The 17,750-nt window shown below is 34.2% G+C and overlaps 1 long non-coding RNA gene across 1 annotated transcript; it reads left to right on the forward strand.

The window, feature by feature from the left end:
- Positions 1 to 5,793: 5,793 nt before the first annotated feature.
- Positions 5,794 to 11,373, forward strand: LOC123529830 (uncharacterized). The gene is made up of 2 exons (XR_006682221.2): positions 5,794 to 9,904; positions 10,338 to 11,373. It is a non-coding gene; the product is annotated as an uncharacterized LOC123529830 (long non-coding RNA).
- Positions 11,374 to 17,750: the final 6,377 nt, after the last annotated feature.

The following is a 17,750-nucleotide window of genomic DNA, read 5'->3' on the forward strand; positions in this document are numbered from 1 at the left end:
TGTGCAATGAAACTCAACTTCTTTAACAACAATTGTGCTGTTAAAAGAATTTTAGTGATTTTATATGTCATATTTAAAACTATTTTAAATTCTCATACAAACAAACGTAAATATATCTAAAATTAAAACTGTATTTCAAATAAATGGATTTATGTTCTCTTGTAGAAATAAATTATTTTATTTTTTGGTGATACATGTGCACTAATTTCATGTTGTAAGAGATTACTTGTCTGCTATTGTTCAACATCAGTTGCATTCCGTTTTACGGTTTGTTTCGTAAATTTATAATCTACACGCTTGGCAGCAACAATTACGAGAAATCCGTGCATATATTTGCCACGCTCTCGAACCAGTTTGCTAGCTGAAATCGCCCGAACTACATCGATAGAAAAATTGCTGTGTATTAAGCTGTTACGTTGGTTGGATGGTATACTGGAGAGGGAATGATTGCTGCGACTCGAAAATGCAGATAAGTTTTATATAATTTTGTTGTTGCCATGCATAACAAAGTTCAATTTAGCACAATGTTCAGCGTTGCATAACCATTCATTCAAAACCTCCTCCAGCTCTGTGCACATGTATGTTTGTTAACAGTTGGACAATTATTATATAACCAAAGCTTAATTTACTGTAATTGGAGATAATCAAAAATGCTGGCAATCATGATAACGATGATTAAAATACCGATATCAAAGGGGGAATTTAAGGGGGACTACACTCCTCGTTCAGCATGATATAAAGTCAGGCACGTGTCCAGGTGGGGGGGGGGGGCCATAAAACCGTGTCCGGTAGTGGAAATTAGCACCAGACATGTCACAGGTAAAAGTTTATCTGTGCATGCTTTATTGATCGCTTGATCGGTACTTGACTGGGTAGTGGAGAAACTATTATGTTTTTTACCCTTTGGAAGTGTTATAAAATGATCTTTGTTAAGTAAATCTTAAAATGAATTTGAAAATTGAAACATTATGATGGTTTTATTTTGTTTTTACATTAAGGCACATTCTCCAAATTTATTAAATTGATAGATATTTATCCTATTTTACAACAGTTATGAATTTGAAACTACTGTATCAATTTTACTCTTTTGGGTTCAATAACCTTACTTAAAAACTCTCATAGTTTTAAAAGTAGTCTCTCAGTAAATCTTACAACACGCATTTAAAACTCGTTACTTATGAGGGGTTTTATACATAAAAATATCATTTAATATGTGCTGTGATGTTATAGTTTGTCGGTCAAAGAAGTATAAAATACACATCTATTTATTTTTATAGATCTTTGGTACAGTTAAGAGTCCATTGTCATTTGAAATCTATGAAGTAAATAGTAATTGTCATAATACTTCGTTTGTTTTGTTGGAAATCTAAAAACATTTGACCATTTAGCAAATAGGATACCCTTAATAATTAGACTAGCCACTAGACTGATAATTACGATATTTCTATGATTTTTTTTCTTCTTTTTTTTAAATATAATTATGTTCATAGAGACAAAAGCCTGTCTATTCTAGAGATTTTCTAAGAGGACTGATGTTAAAATTGTAATACTGGACATAGTATATAGACTGGCTCAGTTCACTACATGAAATCATAAAAATGTGATTTTTTATCATAGTCTAGGAGCTAGTCTTAATAATCATCTTAAAACTTCAACATTTTTTTCAACTGGGTATCATACAGAAAAATAAGTCCATACACTGTGACTGTACAATCATACATACCTTGAAAAGGCTTGATGAAATGATTAAAAAGTAGACTTTTCCTTAAATATATGATACATTCATGCATCCTTAAAGGTGTTTCAGGTAGCAGGAAAATGCATCTATTCATGTGCCATATTAAAAAAAATTTGCAATCGGGAGGGGATACCCCTCCCGAACCCACACAAGGTTGCCCCCCACCCCACCCCCAGCAAACAAATCCTGCACACGGACCTGAAAGTGGTGACACGTTTCGGAGATGATGATGATTATATGTATATAGTATGATAATGTTATTATGATGGTGATGATGGTGGTGGTGGTATGATGATGATGGTGATATTATGATGGTATTATAATGATGATGTTGATGATGGTGATGATGATGATGATGATGATACTATTATGATAATATGGTGATACGTTGTTTGTGTCTATACGATCATAATGATATGATGATGATGGTATAATGGTGATTTGTTGACAATATGGCGTTGATAATACGATTTGACGATACGATCATAAAGATGATAATTATAATGATGATGATGATAATGATATTACCTGACGATGATGATGATATGATTACACAACAATGATATGATGATTATGATTACGATTATGATACGTTATGAGAAAATGATGATATGATTTTGATTATAATGATGATATGGTATAATTAATTTGATATGATGATGATGATGATGATGATGATGATGATGATATGATGATGATGACAATGATGATTGTGATATTACGAAATGATAATGATATGATATCATGTTGGTACATTATGGTACGATAATGACGATAGTGTCGTCGATGATGGTAATGATGATGATGGTGATAATATTCTGATGACGATATGACGACAATGGCGATGATGATGATAATGATGATGACCAATAACTGATCTGAATAATTGTGATAATGCTCCATATTACTAATTCGTTTTAATATATTATAATCATTAAGTATTTCAGTTGATTAGGGGGATGCATCAGGTAAAATGAATGAAAGGTAAAATGTAAAAGACAGGTAAAAGGTAAAATTACGTTTGACATGGTTTTGAAGCTGTTTTACTTTGTTAAATTTTTCAGGAACTTTATTTTAAAAAGAAATGATAATGATATATTTATGAAAATATTAAATATAATGCATTTTAAGTAGGCCGTTGCGTCGACAAATTTATGTACTAAGGTACGGATCACTTCTCCCTCCCTGTTGGGTGTTCGAACCACGTTCAAGGTTAAATGCAGCATGTAAGAAGCAACCCAGCTGGCTTACAAAAAGAGTGTTTCTAACACGGGCAAGGCTGTTCGTTAAATGATATCTGCTGTGACTTCAGTACGCAGACATTCGGGTTTGAGCTTGATGAGAGTGTGATGTCTAGTTTCATACTATTTCAACCTCAATACATATTAGCAGGTCAGGCATTGGCATATGTTTTGATACATATTAAGTCATATGTATAACCGTTGGTAAACTTTAAAGATTTCTATATTTTCTGTTATCTTTCATCTAGATTATTAAGATGTCACAAGTTATAAATGTTCTTATTTCGTCAAGTCCTTTGTTTTTAAATTTCAGTACAAGGAAACGTGACATCTAGTTTCAGCTACAAATATAAAGATGTCCGTTACTGTAAGATAGAAATCAGATGGAACTTCATTATAAATGGTAAAAAAGCTTCTTGTTTAAGTCTTGAATTAGTAAAGGTGAGTTATTCCTTTTATAATTACTCTTAAGCTCATATAGTTAACATACAATTTTGGCAAAGAACTTGAAAAAAAAATCAACAAATAAACACATTCTGTGTATTGATTGGACGAATTTTATTTCATAAAATATTTAGTGGCCCTCAATACACATGCGACCGCATGTGCATTTCGGTGTAGCATATAGCAATTTATAGGTTGAAGCAAACAATGAACAACTCGTCTCACTTTCTCATCAGCTGTGAATGGAGAAATCTCTGCATTTTGCCAGTTTCTTCATTGTCAGCCTATAACATGGGCTTCTGCCTCTTTGCGTTGCCTGTAAGTTGCTATGCCATTTAGCTAGTGATTTTTCTTGTGTTCATAATCATTTCTATAAATTTAAACATGCTATATGCCATAATATCAATGAAATAAAGTCGCGGCCATTTCCCATCTACCTCTTTTTTCGTTGTTTGTGAATGCTAATAAGAATAGTTTTAGAATATTTGTTCTGACGTCGAGCAACGACTGAACCTCATAAAATCTCTGTATGTTCTACCTTGATCGTAATCGGTCTTAAGTTTGTCCTTGCATCAAGACTTAGGCAGCCACCTGCCTTTGGCAACTGCATGGGTTCATTCCTTTGTGGGTTGCTTGACTCAGGTTTGGCTGTATGTTTTGTAATTGAGAGGTTGCGATTTTGTACTTGTGCGGATACGCATACGTGTAGGTTCAAAGAGCGTCTCATGCGACAAAAATTAGAAAAGTAAAAATTATTCACATAAAATTTATGTGTAAATGTACAAGTTATGTATCAGGTAAAGATTATCTGATAGTCCTTGGCAAACGCTGAATATTACGTAAACTTGTAGATATTTAATTTACATTTTGTCTGCGCATGTGCTTGATGTCGCTATCTCTCTATTACTGGGCATACTGCCTGCTGTTAATAATAGGTTCTACAATCGCCAAATTCCAATAAAATAAACATATTACAATACATTCTTCAAGCTTTCAATTCAGTTAAATGGCCACAGATTTTCTAAGTCCGAAAAACTGAGGAAATGATTTCAGCAATTTGACAGAAAGTTGGAAGTAATTTCCTAACAAAATATCTTTTTCAAAGTAGCATTGCCTAAAAGATCGGACAATGTAGATACAGAATAAAGGTTATACAGTTTTGGCATTTTATTATTTAATGTAGAAATAAACCCTCATACTTGGACAAAGCCGCAGTTCTATTTTTTATCCTCTTATATATTCTATATGAGCGATAGTGAGGAAATTGAAAGTTAAAAGGAAGCAATTATACAATCGGATTATATATTGAATAAATGAAGTAATGACAGTCCTTAAATTATACTTCGCCACATGAAAAACTAAGTAACTTCAAGCGACATCGAGAAAATATCCTACTTTGATATATCATATGATGCATTTGTACACGTAGTGAGAAATGTCTTCATTCGTCCAAACATTATGAAAAATCTTCCCTTTAATCCACATTCCTTAGTGCGTACTTTGGTGAATTACGCACATCGACTTTCCCATACGTTAGATTCGCAAGGATACAAGTTCGAATTATACATTATAACAGGTAGAGAGAATATATATGAATCAACCACCATCAATATACCATACCATTTACGGCGAAGCGCCTAGCAGTACAAACGAGCGTGCATATTTCACAACAAGTCCACTACCCTAAAAAGATTAGTTTCGGTGCTGCTATATATATACCCTGAATTGTTCTACATATTCATACTTGTTCAACATTTTTACTCAAATCACTGTTGTCATGTCATGTTATATATTTCCTTGGAGTTACAAAACTGCTTGATTTCTACTTTCCTACACGATTCTTTCTCAATTTCTACGTATACTGTATACACAATCTGAAAAGAGACGTATTCCTTTCAGAATAAATATAGCTGGGAGTTTGTATACATTTTGTTTTAATACATTGTTAGTTTCAATACTACTAGTCCACGGAAAATTCAGATGGGCGATGTCTTACACGAATATCAGTCTATAAAATAAGTCAAACAGCACCGGCTAAAATTCTAATCATATTTTGGAAGAGTGTATTTCTTATATCATTTTAAAGACTGCATTCAGGTGACACTTCATGTAAGTTCTCATTTTAGAGACGTGGTCAGCGGTAAGTTAGACGCCGGATTGGGAAACAAGGAGCCGTGAGTTTAAACCCCCTCTCCTCCAACTAAAAGATTCTTTAAGTCTTTCGGACCTATGACCTGTGTAGGAATAGCAACTTGGACCATGTATGCCAATAATTAGGAAAGACAATTGATACAACTCTCAACTGAAACTTTTATGACTGGCATATGCACAGTTTACACAGACTTGAATGATTATATCAAAGTGTATAGAGAAAAACCAGTCCGATTTGGTTTTTATGTCAGAGAAATGGTGCAGAGGTTATATTGTACTAGTCAAGTATTAGATGATACAACAAACAAGGGAAATAAATATTCATATATATATTATGACCTAGTAGCTTGTATAGGTCAGATGTTTGAGACAAGACACTGAAAGTCCAACAAATAATCCATTTAAGATGCCTACATGTAGACAATTTACATTAATTACATACAACATTATGCAATATCCAAAACATGTAGCAGTCACACAATGCACTAGGATAATTGATATTTTAACAATGTGAATTCAATTCTACACAGTAAATACATATTTACCCAGCCTAACAGGAGTTAATGAAAGATGCCAATCAAAGGAAAGTTCTCTAGGGCTACCAATATCGGCCTTTAAGCATGTTTTTTTTTTTACAGATGATGGAAACATTTTCTATCTGTCTAAAATGTATAACTATCCAAACTTATATTGGACAGATGTCAGTAATTGGTCGGAATGAAAACAGAAAGATCCCCAAAGGACCAATGTCTGACCAATATAAAAATATTAACCACGTCAATTTATTTCAGCGACAGCATTGTTCTTTGTGTGGAAAAAAACCTCATGTTTTTATGTCTTCCGTTTATTTCCTGGCTGCATGAATAAAAAAATGTTTAAAAAAATAAAAGATATAAAATCTGCCCAAAAGAGGTGAATGTGAGGCGACAGGATAAATAGAACTTGATCAAGTACAATGTTGGGATCATTGTCCAATGTAGTCGCTGTTTAATAAATAACACTATGTAATAATGAATTATTTTAAAAAAAATAAACATGTTATTTTTCCATAATAAAGAAATTCTCCACGCCTATAAATATTCTACTTTGGGTTATGATGTGCAAAATGAGGTTTTAATGTATAAAATAACCCTGGGGAAAGCCAGCGAGGCGATGCAATACTTCAGTTTAGTGTCATCATAATATGTTTTTATTTATGCGTTGCGCTAAAATTAGTTTTTAACACATAACCACAACAAACCTGTCGTTTTGGGGGATTTTCTCAAACATGTTTTAGGAAGCGTGGTAACTTGTAATTATGTGTGTATGGAGAATATATGTAAATATTTATGTCCTGACCAAAGTTGGGTGTAAGATCAAAAGTTAGGTCGAACTCGAATATGAAGAGGGAAAAACAAAGCATATTGGTTTTGAACAAAAAATGGCATTTATTCAAAATGCCATAAAATACACAATATAACGATTATATACATAACCTAACATTCTACTTGTAATACAAATGACCCGATTAACATAACTGGGTGGCAAAACATGCCAAAAGAAGAAACCGCCGCCCAGTATATTTTAATAAAAATATGTACATGGATAAAGTTTTAAGCCAGCACTGTTGCATGAAAACAGTGAATGCGGTAGAAAAAAATGCACAGATTTTTTATTACCTATTTGTATGTGTATTGGAAATAGCGGAATTCAAAAAGAAAGGAATATGAATAGAAATTACAAAAATAACTGAGGGGCAGCGTAGCAGTGTATTAGGGGAGGATAGTGAGGTCTTTGTGTTTTGGGGATACTAAAATATTAATAGAAGAGGAAGCATAAAATTGTATATATTTGTTGTCATATTTTGGTGGTAAGGGTGTTAGTCGGTGGGTTCGAGGCAAATGGATAATTAGAAACAATATGAGCTTTAACACGGTCGGTAAATACTGGCTCTGCCTATTTTTGGTGAGAGTGAGGTGAGTGGAAGAAAAAGCTAATGATACTTCCAAGGTGGCGCTAAGTAACAAAGAAAGACTACTTTCTGTAACAATTAGGAGTCATATTTCAATAAACGGGCAATATAGTTCCACCCATAATGACTGTAACTTACATATAATTAATTATGAAGATCGATTTGCAGAGATTTAGTGTGTTACGTTAGCGCTTTTGAGAGTAGTGAAATAGAGCCTATTCAAAACGAAAGTTGCATTTTGGCCATATATTCCGCCCCGATTTGTATTAACTTAGGATTTCACAGAAATAGTACCGGTTCGTTTGAAAAACATACTTAATTACTAAATAAATGATGTGGTTTATTGATTGTTTTCAGTCGTCTATGTACATTTTTGACATACGAGATTGAGCCAATGCCGCTCTGTAGGCGTTAAGAACGAGAGTTGGAGCCTATGAGATATCTACCCCTTAGCAAGACCAATCCTTAAGAAAGGATTTTTGATTATAGGGACAGTAGTTAAAAAGGCATTATTATAAAATATGCGGTTTGATGATTATAGAGGCAGTTTATAGTGAAGTGACATCGATGTCGGTGCGAGTACATTGTAGCTCTCCTTATTCTTTAATTTGAGGGCTTAAATTATTTGAGCACAATAACTGTAAATAAGAATAATATTTCGATGAAACTTTGCTCATAGGTAGCTTTCAAAGATAGAAAGGCCCGGATATATTATGGCAGCTGGAGTTTATTGTCAGGATACGAGTTATAAGACCCAGGGAAATGCTACGCCTTTAATATCTTGAGCAGTGAAATGGGTCCAATCGCTAAGGTGACTATGTCTGGACTAGCTGTCTTAGACTAGCTGACAAACTATGTAGAATGTCCTTTGTTAAAACGTAGAGGTAGTGAGGTCTATATATCTCATATATAATATTTTTCTTTGGCTGCCTTGCCTAAATGATTCGTGTAACAATGATTCGTAAATGATTTCAATTATGAGCTAGATAATTTCAGGGATCAGTACGGAATCCTGTTCGTGCCACTTAAATTGTCGCCTCGCCAACACGCGACAACGCGATAATTATCGCGTTTTCGCCCTGTCCAAAAACATATGTACATGCGACATTTAACAATCCTCGCGAGGTTAAGAGGGCGATAATTATCGTCTTAATTGTCGCATGTCTTTCTTAATTCTCGCGTCGTGAAATTGAAATCCAGTATACATAGTTGTGAGAATTAGTAAAACCTCGCATTGTCGCATTGTCGCCCGGTGTAGGGGGATAATTTCTTACTACATCGCCGTGGTATTGATAAATAGTACCCAGGAAGAATTACATCGATCAATTTGTCCGGAAATTTAATCCCAAGCGACAGTGAGTTGAGGTCAAAATGAATTTAATTCAGATTGAGACACATTGTCACCAAACTTGATGTAAGGCTAACGTTTATCAGGACCTACCTTAGGAATGTATGTCAGGTCGCTAAGTAAAACTAAAGGTATGTGACATGAAATACAGCGTCCCATGAATGTACTCCAACAATAGTACTATTTAGGCTATCATCAGTACCCAGGTTGTAGACGCTGGCAGCATATTCTGGATTCCTGGGACACTTGGACGATGCCCACAGTTCAACCTAAGGACACAAATGTGTGGGCCATAATCACCGTTTCCAGAGGACTGTGTTCTCTTTGGAGACAAGATTTATCCCAACAAACATTCGCCTATGACGCCGTTCACATCGGCACAGTTAGGACGACAAAATGACCGAGAGCGTAGGAAGCGTGCCAAATTCAACAATCTTGTACAAAAGTGTCAAGCAACAATTGAACATTCAATATAGCAGAAATGAAATGCTACAAAGCTGTTACTCAGTATCGTGGAAGCAGAGGAAAACACTGCCAAGAGTTATAAAGATATGCTGTGCCTTGATAATTAGGCGGAAACATTTAAAGTTATTTGATGTTTTAAAAAACTAAAACGAATCCCTGTGGTTTTTGAAATGGTTTTGTTTTGAGAAATGCCCCATATTATGACCATAGTACATACTACGTCTACATTGTCCGTGTCCGCTGTAAAGGTTTAAAATAATTTCATTTATTTGATTTAAAACGTGGAGTATCGCACACATGATATTTATTGTTTACATATTTTGAAAAATTCGGCGCGAGCATCGGAAATGACCTTCCTATTATTGATTATCGTTACGCTACGGTTGGTTGGCAATAGATTATCGTCATGCATCTATTTTTAAATGTTGGGAAATCACCTTCCTGTATTAAGTGGAGTGGTCCATTACATAAGCGGATGTGCAGCCTTATAAAAAGCGTTTGCCTCATACGTCTCAATCATATTGTTTAAACAAACGTTGACAACTCATCGAAAGAAGAACAATAAGGTAAATTTCAAGATATATTTACAATTTAGATCTAGAGAAATACTTAATTTTAATTTACTACTTAAGATAAATTGAGCCCGTGTTATAACCGCGGTTACCAGAATAAAAGTAAAACTAATTTAAAAAATTCTAATTTAATATATAGAGTATTTGATTGTTTCCGTTTAATATTTTAATATTGAAATATCTGTCAACGCGTGAACTCCAGTAAAAGAATGTTTCAGTTTAAAATTAAAATATCTGTTACCACCTGAACGACAGTGAAAATCACGATGATCTTATATGTAAAACAAACAAAGTATCTTTCATCTAACTAGTATTTATGCCTAATTTAGAGTTCTTAACAGTGATTTTCACTGTTAATATACCAGATAAATTTCACTCTAATAATCCATAAATTAATTATGACTATCAATCGTGCTCTTTCTTCCAGCTGAAGATATCTATTGTCATGCAAACTAGAGCCATCGCTTACTTACTGATAAGCCTTATAGTCCTACAAATGATGTTAGAAACTGCTGGTCGGCCACATATGAACTGTTGCAGGTTTAGAAGATGTCCACGAGGAAGAAGCTGCGTTAATATTGGTTCTCGATGTCGTTGCAAGAGCAATCGGGTTATTTCGACTTTTTCGTTATGCTTAAAGGACCTGCGAAAAACACAGACATAAACACAGGTACTAGAACTGAACTGTCAGACCAGACTAGTGATATCGGTCGTTTCAACTGTGATAATTAATTTATATATACTGTGATGTAATCTCGTCGCGCCATTATTGGAGGCAATATGCTCTGGTCTCGTCACACTTCAAGTCTTGTACGGTACCTTTAGACTGCGATGTGAAAAGAGTTCACTGAGATACGAGCTCTGCTCGTATGATATTTACATGAACTGAGATGTGACCTCTACATATATGGATGGATTCCGACTTCTGCACCCTTTGCGATATGATAAAAAGATTGTTTTGCTGTGGTTAGACAACAGAATTCCGCACGGCATATGAACTGTACGTGTTGCGAAATGAACTATTCTGTCCGGAAGTTCTCTACTGTTGTATGTGCACTGCATACTGTAACGTGAAAAAAAAACACGAAATGCGATGTACGAACTCAAAACACAAGTAAGATGTGAATTCATCAAAATGCAATATTTAATATCAATTCTAGTCATTCGGATAGTGATATACCTGCCATTGCGGTACATCCTCTAGTCTTTAGTACAGTAACTGTGACATTTAACTGCTTTTACTTACTGAAACATTTTACATATCTTTTAAATGAAAATATTTGTAATTATATGAATGCATATGTTTTACATTTTACTTATTGTTGTGTGTATTACATTAATATACAGCTGGTCAGTATATTTTATTTTTAAATCTATCTCATTATATTTTATTGTGTCAAATTTGTTTTACATAGTTTCGTCAGGTTTTATGGTATTTTATTTTAGTAAAAATTTAAACTTTACCTTTCTGTGTTATTATTTCCAACTTCCGCCCCAGGTTGATATGTAATATTACAATTTCTAAACCTGTTTCGGCATTTGAGTCTCGTGCAACAAGTGCATTCAGAATTCTTACAGCGGCAACATGCTTTGTCTCACGGTACCAATAGTTATAAATATATATACATTTGTATAGCATTTGGCGTAATTCTACCGACGTAGCATTTCAATTTAATGCAAGTCAAAGGTGCGACCAAATCTACCGACATAGCATAAGCGTTAATCTGGGTTGCGGCTTATTCTACTGACATATCTGTTGCGTCATCCTAGGGTGCGGTTAATACTAAGGGCAGGGCATCTGACTTTATTTTATATGGCTGCTCTAGAGACCATGCTGAATTAGACGGGCAAAGAAATTGTTTTCTCGTCAAATTAACAACAAGGGTTTTGGAAAAAAATGTGCCCTCATCCAAGATTAGGAGCATTATTTGAGTAAAGCCGGAGGCCGAGCATGTATGAACAGCAAGATGTTTTGCCGATACGGTTGAGAAGCTCGCTTTAAGTTATTGGAACGTTGTGTATCACGTGACCGCTCCATGCACCGGAAGCGGTGAACAGCTGAAATCATAGTTTAAAGCAAATATTTTGTTGGCGATTACAATAAAAGGGTTGGGAATTTTACTTTTAATACCATAATATACTTGACAATGAAAAGGCTCGGCACAAGATGGAAGTCTATAAATTAGATAAATAAAATGACTTCACATGCCTTTCGAACAGTATTTAATATATTTATATATTTTATTAATTTATATAATAAGGAAAAGGGAGGGTTCATACATACTCGTCCTCCGGCTTTACTCAAATAATGTTCCTCTTCTATCACCAAACGCTTGGATGAGGGCACATTATTTTTCATAAAGCCTTCAGCTCTAGCATGTATGAACAGCATCTTTAAAGTATCGTCAACAAAAAACTACAATAACGAAGAGAAATAAATACAATTTTACTTGAAGTAATCTCACAAATAATTTATTATGCAATGTTGAAAAACATTCCAAAACAAAATTCATTAAGTTCTGATCAACAGTCAAATCTCTGTATGTCTGAACGATAGACATATGCAAAAATATCAATCACTACTTATAAAAAGGCACTTTCTTCTCAGAACAGCTTCAGCGAAAGATAATTCTAATGGAATAACATTTCTAAAATAGAATTTATGAAAGTTGTTCTCATTATTCCAATCAGCAGTACTCAAATTAGTCTGCAAAGAGATTTTACTAAATGCAAACGACACTGAAGCTGAACGAAAGGAATGTGCCTTAAAGAAAGAAGAAAACAAAGATAATTTGCTATCTTACTTTCAATTGTTTGAAATGGATTCTAACGTTGTTTACGACACCAAATATACCAAAATCTAGACGCAAAATCATACTGTTTCCTGCTTCCTTTTCGCCAACCTTGGAGAATGATACTTATAGCTTGTGATGAATTCTTGCAATTTGCAGCGATTCCCTGATATGATTGCACCGATCATCGTGATATGCTTTGCCAAAGGAGGAACCTCTCCACTGTTTGTCAGCCGCAACAAATCTTGATGTCTTGGTAACTTGACAGGATAATCAATCAAAGTTGATACTATCAAAGGAAAATAGCCTTGTGATTTCCAATGAGGAAAAAACAATGATTGCTTTATCTACTTCATCTTGTATGATTTTATTTACCACTTTTTCTAACAAATTACAAGTTTTGAAAATATAGGGCGAAACCTCTTTCCAAGACAAAGTAAAAGCATTGTTATGAAAGGCTTCTGGTTCAGGAAACCATGTGACAAATGTTCCCAACTGTTTATGTTTACATAAACGGACAAAATCTTTTTTCAACATCCATTCTGTTGAATTTGAGAAGTTTCTGGAATAGAAATCTGCGATAGAATTGTCTGAACCAGCGACATGAACTGCAGAAATAAAGATATTTCTTTTTAAACACCAGTTCCAAATCTGACATGCAGCATATCTAGTGATTCTGATGCAATGCTACCCATGTCATTGATATAAGCTACTGCTGTGACAATAGAGAGTTTGAGATTTTAACCTTCGCCTTCCCCTTCAACGTCTCTTGCGAAGTTAACGTATGAAGTTGAAGTTCGATTAAAATTCCTTGAGATTTCAAACTTTAGAATGAACCTTACTTCTTTTAATCCGCCCATTCAATTTATCTGTAATTATGATCGTTTTTCTCGTGCATTTTGATATCAATTGTCCGAAAGTGCAGGACTTTTACACGAGGTTTTAAAAATGAAAATTAAATAAAAACATTTCAATTAACATAATCATCTCATGGATATTAGTGCGATTACAAAAAAAAAAAACATCATTTTATATAAAATGATGTCAGTATACAATACACGATTGTAAATTATACATGAGAGGAAATAGAAATGATAATCATATCAACGTATTCTATTGTTGGTGGTGTTCTTGAAAGATATTACAGTTAATATTTTTTAAACAAAAACATGAGACACCAACTACTACAAATGCATTTCTTCAAATATTAACGTTTGAAGTATATTTTTAATTTTTTTTTCTTGGGATTGTAACGTCGACCGAACTGTACTGTGAAATCAACTTTTAAAGTGTTATAATATGAGCAATTTACACATTTAATGATAGAAGACCCAGGATTGACCTACTCTCGTGCATACGTTTTGCATCAGAACAGTTTGACCTGTATAATGCCAACCTCAGACGCTATATCGTCAAGCCCAGTCTAGGAACAGTAGCTGCCTAGTGAAGAATTCTACGGCCCAAATGAGTATTTGGAACATCACATTCATGAAAGTGGGCAAATAGGTTTGAAGGGACACACTCTAAAAGTCACCATCTGGGGGAGGTCCCCATTTCAAAGTTACTTGTAATGAGATAAAGCAGACACAAAAGGCTGTTGACAAGTATTTCATAGTTTTTCTTAAAGTTTTTTTTTTACTTTGAATTGGTACTGTGTACATCGAATTCCTTAAAAGACGCGTTTTATTTGTAGACTGTACCTGTTGAAAATCTAACCTTTTAAAAGATATGTTGATAATATGAGCCAATATACACAATTTATGAATACATTTAACAAGCGATTTGAAACAAATGTAAGATACTCTCGTGATATCATACGTTTTGGCATCATGACACTCAGTTTGACTCTGTATAATGCCAAACTCTCAGACAGCTCAATATAATCGTGCCAAGTCACCATGTGTCTAGCGAAACAGTCAAGAACTGCTAGGTGGAGACGAAAATTGTCGCACAAAATAACATGTGGGCATATAGACGTATTTGTTTGAAAATACTATTTCATAAGTAAAGCATGTGCAGCAGGCAGATCAAGGAATTTTGATTAGAGGGACACCAACTTTAAAGAGGGGTCACCCATTCATGGGGGGTGGAGGGGGGGGGGGGGGGGTAGTCACACCGAGTTTCAAGACCGATTTTCTTTGTAAAATGTAAGAATCAAAAGGGGATTGACCCACAATGCCCCTCTGCCAGGCTCTGGGTCCGTGCATGTAAAGAATGGGAGTTATCCCATACGGCTAACAGGAAACTTCTCGCATCATGATATCATAGATCTGAAATTGTCTGATACTTCAGAAAAATATTTCCGACTTACTAATATCATTTTATGTTTATAATTAAAACGCAATTGTCTTATTAAGTGTCCGACAGAAACGGATTGATTTTATTTGGAAGTTAAAATAAAATGTTCCACCAAATGATAATCGCGTGTTATCATACATTTTTCAAGTAAAATGACTGTCATGCCATGTGCCTCCATTCAGATTTCAGTCTTTGATACCGAGTATGTGGACAGAGTAGATGTACAAAGACTGAAGTTTTTTTTACTTTCGTGATATCACATCTTCGGACGTTCAAAACTTCACTTCTTACGACAAAAAGGTCCGTCTGGTATAATAAATACCGCCTGAGGACACAAATATGCCGTAGAAGTTAAAGTTTGAACAAAATCTCAAAGTTTCTCAAAATCAGTTGATAACTTCATACTTCCAGGTTCAATTCAATGTATTTAGTTAAAATCATTAGCCAAACAAAACTTCATTACTCTTCTACTTCTTGATAGTGTTTCGCATCAAATTTAGTCCAATTATACATATGGATAATCGAATAACTTAATAAGCAGAAATCCTGAAACTAAGCTTTTTATTTCACATAGTAATAAAGCGAAGTCTAAGGCTTACTTGATATTACATGGAAAACTTTAGTAGCAACGTCTGATATAAATAAAATTCACGCATATCGGTGACGTTTTACCCCAAATATATATGAGAGACGTTGAAGGGGAAGGCGAAGGTTGAAATCTCAAACTCTCTATTATCACACAGGAAGAGTATATGAACATTCCCTTTATTGGCGTTCAAGAGCTGCAAAGTATGGAAGATTGCTAATAATTCTAATAACTTTATATGCTTTACACATTCAACACTATTCCATCTTCCACTTGCGACTTCACCAGATGAAAACGTCATAACAAACCCAGTCTAAATTCGAGGCATTTCTATTACATTGTATGGAAACTTTTTCAGGTCTAATTGGCTTTCCAGGTGTATATTATTTATTTACCACAGCAACTCTTGTTTACACATAACTGAAAGGTACATTTTATTTTGGAAATTGAACTCTGAACACAAACGTACACAAGTTGACTCTCTCTAAAGCTCTATAGTGCATAGGAGCTTCTAAACCAGCGTGAAAGGCGTTAATAATCAATCCAATGAATGATGCTAAATCTTGCAAAACAATTTTTCCCCCTTCAATAATATTTTTGCTTTCATCAAGATTTTCTTAACTTTATCTTCTGTTAGAAAGACCTTAAATTGAACTGAATCCAAAATAAAGCCAAAAAAGTCAATTTTCTGTGTAGGAACAAGAATAAATTTGGATTCATTCAAAACAAACCCTAGAGAGGTCAAAGTAGAACAAATTTTTAATGTATTACAATAACATATTTCATAGATTTGATGCATATTCAAAGAGTCATCTATATAAAATGAACACCTGAGACGTTGATGTCTCAGCCAAGCATAAACGGGATATAGTATTTTGGTAAAATCCCTTGGAGCTGAAGACAAACCAAATGGGAGCACAGTAAACATCCACAGAATATCATCCCATTCAAATTTTGATTTTTTTTGGAAATAATTGTGGATGGAAACAGAAAAATATGCATCAGTTAGATATACTGTAGTAAAAAAAAGGTCATTTTTCTGCATAAGATCTAAAACAATTTTTAAATGTTCTTGTTTAAAATGCGCACTACGAATTGATGTTTTTTATTTCATTCCGGACTTATACATTCAGGTAGCATTTTCAAAGAGTTTTTCTTTTCTTTTTGCATTTATAGAAATGTATACAAACCTTGTTAGACATGTGTTCATACCGTATTTAGCTGTCAGATTTGAAGATGTTCCTTAGTGTTAAAAATCTCACGTAGAAGATAATTGCCCCTATTTTTGGTGAATTACATAGTCATTTATAAACATAAGTTTTAAAACTTTTCCTGGCTGTGTGATAGCTCTTGGAAGATTGTTTATTTCATAAAAACAGTATAGAAGTTTTATTTACACTGTCTTAAGATATGTTCTCATTCAAATAAACAGTTGCAAGGTACCACTGCTGAATGACAAGTTATCACTACCGAATGAATGATAACCTCTTCCGAATGACCTTTAACTGCTGTCGAATGACCCCCGCATAATGACAAATAACAACATCATAAATATGATATAATATAATTGTAAAGAGACCACGTCAGAGTGGAATGTAACCACATCAGAATTAAATGGAACCGTAGCATAATGTCACCATACAACAGAAGAATATAAATAAATAATCAAAATCGTGTGTGGCTTTCCATATTTGTCGCATTTTTAATTTGGGTAGCCAACAAGGCGCCGGAAGCTCTAGATTGAGTTCAACAAAATAAAAAGAAAGAAAAGAAAGAAAAAGAAACATTAACAGAAAGGAAAGGAAACAAGTTATGTTAAGAATATAACGTTCTGTTATGTTCTTTATTTTTGCTGTCAATATATATGGACAAGACAAAACATTTTTCGACATATTAATTGTCATTTCTAACAGATTCGGTGATGTGCTTTTAGAAAAGATATCAAACTGAGCCAGTGAATTAAAAGTCTTGTGTGACGAACTCGGTCCTAATTGACGAACATCAGTTCAACTCCTATAGACGGAGCAGATGTTCTACATGTCGACTAGAAAAAACGGAATTACGTCAACGTCTCTCTTCGTGACGACTCAAAGAATAAACGCTCTTTTGGTGGCGATTTAACGAAATTGTTGATATTTCCTTCCAAATAACGGACGCTAAGAAA

This window comes from Mercenaria mercenaria, chromosome 13 (assembly GCF_021730395.1).
Source record: "Mercenaria mercenaria strain notata chromosome 13, MADL_Memer_1, whole genome shotgun sequence".
NCBI lineage: Eukaryota > Metazoa > Mollusca > Bivalvia > Venerida > Veneridae > Mercenaria > Mercenaria mercenaria.